Genomic DNA, 6,881 nt, shown 5'->3' on the forward strand with positions numbered 1-6,881 from the left:
TACACAATAACCAGGCTATTCTGTAGAGATGGGAATCTTACAACAACTCACGATTCAATTCTGATTGTTGGGTTGACGATTCCAGTAAGAATTGATTCTTTATTCAACACGATTCTCGATTCAAACTGATTCTCGCAGTATATTATTTGGTATAAAATGATAATCAAAAGCTCTTCCTGACTGCTGAGGTATGACATATTTGCGGAGAGATGGCATACAAACGCCCTTAAAAAATGTATTCTGACCAAAAAAAATTCAGCATTTTAAAGCCCCAATTAAGAAGTTTCAGTTTTGGTTGATTTTGGCGGCGCCAGTGGACCAAAGCGGTAGTGTCTGTAGTGCATATAGCAGTGGTCCCCAAACTTTTTGATTCGAGGGCCGCATTGGGTTAAAAAATTTGGCCGGGGGCTGTGTGTGTGTATATACATACATACACATATATATATATATATATTGGTTATTTTGATAACGTACAGGCGAGCACTTTGTATTACTTTGCACCGTTGTATTATTTGTACTCTGCACGAATGCTGTTCGCCATGTCAAAGATGTGAAAGTTTGATTGAAAGATGTATTGTTAATAAATGGGACGCTTTGCGTTCCCAAACAGTCATCTCTGTCCCGACAATCCCCTCCGGGATAGCAGGAACCCCTATATACTACGGTAATTACAAATCAAAACCCTGCGGCTTATATTCGGGTGCGGCTTATATATGGAGCAATCTGTATTTTCCCCTAAATTTAGCTGGTGCGGCTTATAATCAGGTGCGGCTTATAGTCCGGAAATTGAGGTGTATATATATATATATGTTCCTCACGCACTAATTGACTAAAAGAGCGCGCACTTGCCACACGCTCGCCCGACACTGCGGCGCGAGCGTGATGACGTCACGTTATCGATGGGAAAATGCATTTTTTGACAATATGATTTGCCTGAGCGGCTAGGAGACCCCGAGAGTAACAAGCGGTAGTAAATATATTAGAAAGAACAAACAAAGAAAAAAATCTTGAGACTTCCCGCGGGCCAGATTTTGGACGCTGGCGGGCCGTACTCGGGCCCCGGGCCGTAGTTTGAGGACCACTGATCTAAACTGAAACCGCTGCCGGGTAGTTTTTTTCTATACTTTTATTGTAATATTTTCAGAATGTGTTTGTTCTATTTTTGGCCAAAGTAAGACAAAGAGAACTATCTGAAGTTGTCTTTATATTTTAGTTTCAATGCCATGATTTTAATAGTCCGGCCCGCATGGGCACAGATTTAAAATGAGTAAAGCTAAAATGAGTTGGACACCCCTGATGTACAATATTACAGTATATGTAACAGCTGCAGCCAAAAAAAAGGGCAGCATAAAATAGAGAGTAGATCCAGCAGAAAATAGACATTATAAACAAAGAGAGGTAGCTAACAGAAGCGGTCGGACAAAAAAAAACAAAAAACTTGAGACTTCCCGCGGGACGGATTTTGGATGCTGGTGGGGCGTATTCGGCCCGCGGGCCGTAGTTGGGAGACCCCTGGCGTCATACTGACATGATGTCCGCTGTAATATTGGCACAAATATTACGTCTCTAATGGCTATGCTGATGTTAAATAGCAGACACTATCAATTAATGATCTTGGATTGCGCTACACCCTGCAACCCCAAGGGGAATAAGCGGTAGAAAATGGATGGATGGATTGCGCTACAAACATGACGCTACTACCAAGAATGTATCGGGGCGGATGCAGGTCAGAAGCACAGAAAGACCGGCGGGAGATTTTTGTCAAAGGAAATAGTGTGGAACTATCTATAAATATGGCTATTTATTGTTACCACGCAAATTTCCGATAGCTAACATTAGCATTAGCATTTTGATTTGAGCATCCCTCGTCTTTGAGCTCACGGCAGCGAGTGAAAGAGGGAGCAATGTTGATCCTGACTGTCCTTTTATCAGAGTAAGCTTCGTTTTTAATTTTTTGTCTCCTCACACAAATCTTTGTGTTTCTCTGGTTGTTTTCGCGCATGGTAGCAGTAATTGAACGTAGGCGTTCGCATCAATTTCCGTCTTGTTAACGAATGGAAAAGGGGGAGTGTATGCCGGAAAGCAAGTCAGCACATTTGCTATTTTTTGTGTGGCAGGGTTCCTGCCCCCCTCCTCAAAGTCAGTAAGTGCCAGTTAAAGCGATACACACCTCCTCAGGCCATGACTGAGGTGTCATTCAACGTGTTGTAAATCCACGTATCATCCCAAAAGTTATGAAAATAGTTTAGTTTTCAAGTTTGAAAAGTTACTTAGTGCTGCTTTAAGTCATCTTTTTTGAAAATTATGATTCGATTTAGAATCAGAATAAATAAGAATCGCGATTCGGATGTAAACACCGCTACTATTCTTTGCCACAAAAAAGACAAGGAACCAAATGGTTGATTAAAATCAGTAGTAAAAATCTTCAACAACCTATTTTTCTCTAATTAAAACAGGACACGTTAGGAAGACTATCTCTCCTGGCTGGCCTGGGAACGCCTCGGGATCCCCCGGGAGGAGCTGGACGAAGTGGCTGGGGAGAGGAAAATCTGGGCTTCCCTGCTTAGGCTGCTGCCCCCGCGACCCGACCTCGGATAAGCGGAAGAAGATGGATGGATGGATGGATTATGCGCACTACGCATAATAAACGCAACATTATTAATATTGCTACTACGGATAATTTCAACAAAAACTCCTCAAAACAGCCCACTACCTATAATATGGGCTTTTTAAATATAAGATCATTGTGTCCCAAAACGTTATTGGTTAATGAGGTCATTAGAGACAACAATCTTAACGTTATTGGTCTCAGCGAAACCTGGCTCAAACCAGACGATTTTTTTGCGCTGAATGAGGCATCTTCTCCTAACTATACGAATGCAAATATTGCCTGTCCCCTTAAAAGGGGTGGGGGGGTCGCACTAATATACAATGAAAACTTTAACCTTACCCCTAACCTAAATAATAAATATAATTCGTTTGAGGTGCTTACTATGAGGTCTGTCACACCGCTGTCTCTCTACCTGGTTGTTATCTACCGCCTCCCAGGGCCCTATTCGGACTTTATCAGTGAATTCTTAGAGTTTGTCGCTGATCTAGTGATGCACGCCGACAATATAATCATAATGAGGGACTTTAATATCCATATGAATACCCCGACGGACCCTCCGTGCGTGGCGCTCCAGACTACAATTGATAGCTGTGGTCTTACACAAATAATAAATAAACCCACGCATCGCAACGGTAATACAATAGATCTAGTGCTTGTCAGGGGGGTCACCACCTCCAAAGTTAAGCGGAAGAAGATGGATGGATGGATGGATAAAACAGGTCTTAGCATTTTGTGAATTTAGTTTTGAGATGCTCTATAATACACTCAATAAAAGTGATATAAGACAACTTCAAAGATGCGTATACTTTATATTTCAGTCGACAACATTTTTGAGTAATTAAGTCAACTAAAACTAAATCAATTTAGATGACTAAAATATGACTAAAACTAAGACACATTTTTAACAAAAGACTATGACTAAAATAAAAATGTAAAACCGCTGTCAAAATTAACACTGTTGACGAGAACCAATACTAAGTTTACAATGCAGACCAAAATGGCCCAAATCTGATTTTTTTCCAGCTGACTGATGAGATTACATGTAAAATGTGATCTTTATCAGACTCCAGTATAAACGGGCTCAGGCCCCAATGTAGCCTCAATGTGGCCTCCACGCCACTAGCATGCACAGTTCGATTAAAAAAAGCAAAGGAAGTTGACCAGATTCTGTAAATGAACAAGAAAGTTGCTACAACAACTACAAAATAAAAAGTCGCCACACCTTAAAAATGTGTGCTTTTTATGTGAAAATAAGATAAAGTAAAAGAATGTATGAATGTATATATTTATATATATAGTACATATATACAGTCATGGTCAAAAGTTTACATACACTTGCAAAACAGGCCCAGAGCATAATACTACCACCACCATGGTGTTCCTGGGATTAAAGGCCTCACTTTTTCTCCTCCAAACATTTTGCTGGGTATTGTGGCCAAACAGCTCAATTTTTGTTTCATCTGACCACAGAACTTTCCTCCAGAAGGTCTTATATTTGTCCGTGAGATCAGCAGCAAATTTTAGACGAGCCTTAAGGTGTGGCTTGTGGAGCAAGGGCTTCCTTCTTGCATGCAGCTTCCAATTCATTGCAGATCTGCTTTTTGGTGGTTCTCGGTTGACTCTTGATCATCCTGACCAATTTTCTCTCAGCAGCAGGTGATAACTTGCGTTTTCTTCCTGATCGTGGCAGTGACAAAACTGCGCAATGCACTTTATACTTACGAACAATTGCACAGTTGCTCTTGGGACTTTAAGCTGCTTTGAAATGGCTCCAAGTGACTTTCCTGACTTGTTCAAGTCAATGATTCGTTTTTTTCAGATTTGTGCCGAGTTCCTTTGACTTTCCCATTGTCGCGTTTGTAACCGAATCTAACGACTGCATCACATGAGCCCTATTTAAATGGGCTCAGAGAAGTCAACAGGTGTCGTCAATCATAATCACTCACATGCAGTTAAGAGGCCATGCCATGAAGCTAATATGATTTGATTGTAACTTTTCTACATCACCAAAATGTATAATGTATGTTGCTGTATGTATACTTTTGACCCAGCAGATTAGGTCACATTTTCAGTAAACCCATAATAAATCCACAAAAAAACTAACTTAATGAATGTTTTTGTGACAAACAAGTACGTGCTCCAATCACTCTATCATAAAAAAATAAGAGTTGTAGAAATTATTGGAAACTCAAGACAGCCATGACATTATGTCCTTCACAAGTGTATGTAAACTTTTGACCACGACTGTGTATACATATAATATATTTGGAGGGAGGGTTCTAATATGGCTGTTAAATAGAGGCGACACGGACCTCTGCCTGGATCTACGTTAGACTTGCGTGAACACATTACGCAATGCAAGCAAGTACGCCAGAGCATACACCTCAATTTTGGTCCTTCAACAATTGTTATTTCTTTGTAATCAAAGTAGATAATATATGTATTTTCACATATTACATATAGCCAATTATTTGGCCACTATTGACTAGTGATGCACCGAAAATTCGGCCGTCAAAAAAATATTTTTCTCACTGAGACCGAATTTCGCGGGTGGCGTCTTTTCCTGCTCACACTAATGATGTAGCTCGCCCAAAGATGACGGAAATGTCAAATGAGGGCAAAAAAATCAGATTTGGTGCGCAGTGTAAACTGTGTTAGACATTTTTAACAAACAAAATTAACACTGAAATGCTATTAAAAATGGGTAACAAGGCTCCCAACAAATATTTTTATTATTGATTAGAATTTAAAAGTGTCCCTTTCCGTAGTTTGGGGGTCTGAACCTGCGGCTCTTTGGCGCCGCCCTAGTGGCTCCCTGGAGCTTTTTCAAAAATGTATGATAATAGAAAAAGGTGGGGGGAAAATATATATTTTTGTTTTAATATAGTTTCTGTAGGAGGAAAACATGGCACAAACCTCCCTACTTGTAAAGAAACCCACTGTTTATGATAAACATGATTCTCTGATGAGAATATTTGGCGAGCGCCGTTTTGTCCTACTAATTTTGGCGGTCTTTGAACTCACCATAGTTTGTTTACATGTATAACTTTCTTCTAGGATGGCAGAGAAAGACATATTTTATGCCACTCCTTCTTTGTCTCATTTTGTCCACCAATCTTTTTATGCTGCGTGTGAATGCACAAAGGTGAACTTTGTTGATGTTATTGACTTGTGTGGAGTGCTTATCAACATACTTGCCAACCTTGAAACCTCCGAATTCAGGAGATGGGGGGAGTATATTTATAGCTAGAATTCACTGAAATTCAAGTATATATATATATATATATATATATATATATATATATATATATATAAAACAAATACTTGAATTTCAGTGTTCATTTATTTACACATATACACACACATAACACTCCTCTCTACTACTTGCCGTAGTTTTGAAGCAATGCATGTTGGGAATCCGGATGTTGTGTGTCAGTGTATTAACGTGCCGGCTGGAATAAACACACGCTGAGCAATAGCTCCGTGCCTACCTACTTTATGGGTTATAGATAAACCTATGGATAACGGAGACATACTGTATATAATAGTCTCCTTCTTGTTGTGTGTGCAGTTGCGCACTGAGCTCCAAAAGCCGTAGATGTTATAACGTGACTGGGCCGGCACGCTGTTTATATGGAGGAAAAGTGGACGTGACGACAGGCTGTCCTCACTCAGGTCCGGCTGGAAATCGGGACAAATTCGGGACAATGGTTGTCCCGGGAGATTTTCGGGAGAGGCACTGAAATTCGGGAGTCTCCCGGAAAATTCGGGAGGGTTGGCAAGTATGCTTATCAAGCATATTTGGTCAGTGCATGACTGCAAGCTAGTCGATGCTAACATGCTATTTAGGCTAGCTTTATGTACAAATTGCATCATTATGCCTCACTTGTAGGTATATTTGAGCTCATTTAATTTCCTATGTCCTCTGTGTCTTTAATTTATATTTGCATTTCTCATGACATATTATCTGTATGTAATATTGCCTGCATTTCTGATGTTGTTGTTGTTTGTGTGCCATTATAGACCACAACAAAAACGTTACCCAGCTTGTATAGATTGTTATAAATCCATCCGAAGAAGACAGCCCGCCATTTTCTTTAACTTGGACACACACATCTATACCTTTGGCCATTCTAAGCCAGTAATTTCCAAGAGTTATCTCACCCTCTGAGAAGCCTTCATTTTAATAATGTTTTACAATGTTGTAACAATGGGTAGAATAAATATTACATTTCAAAATTTCTGTCAACGAAAATTTGTGTCAGCCTGC

Source organism: Entelurus aequoreus, linkage group LG05, assembly GCF_033978785.1.
Source record: "Entelurus aequoreus isolate RoL-2023_Sb linkage group LG05, RoL_Eaeq_v1.1, whole genome shotgun sequence".
In the NCBI taxonomy this organism is placed as follows: domain Eukaryota; kingdom Metazoa; phylum Chordata; class Actinopteri; order Syngnathiformes; family Syngnathidae; genus Entelurus; species Entelurus aequoreus.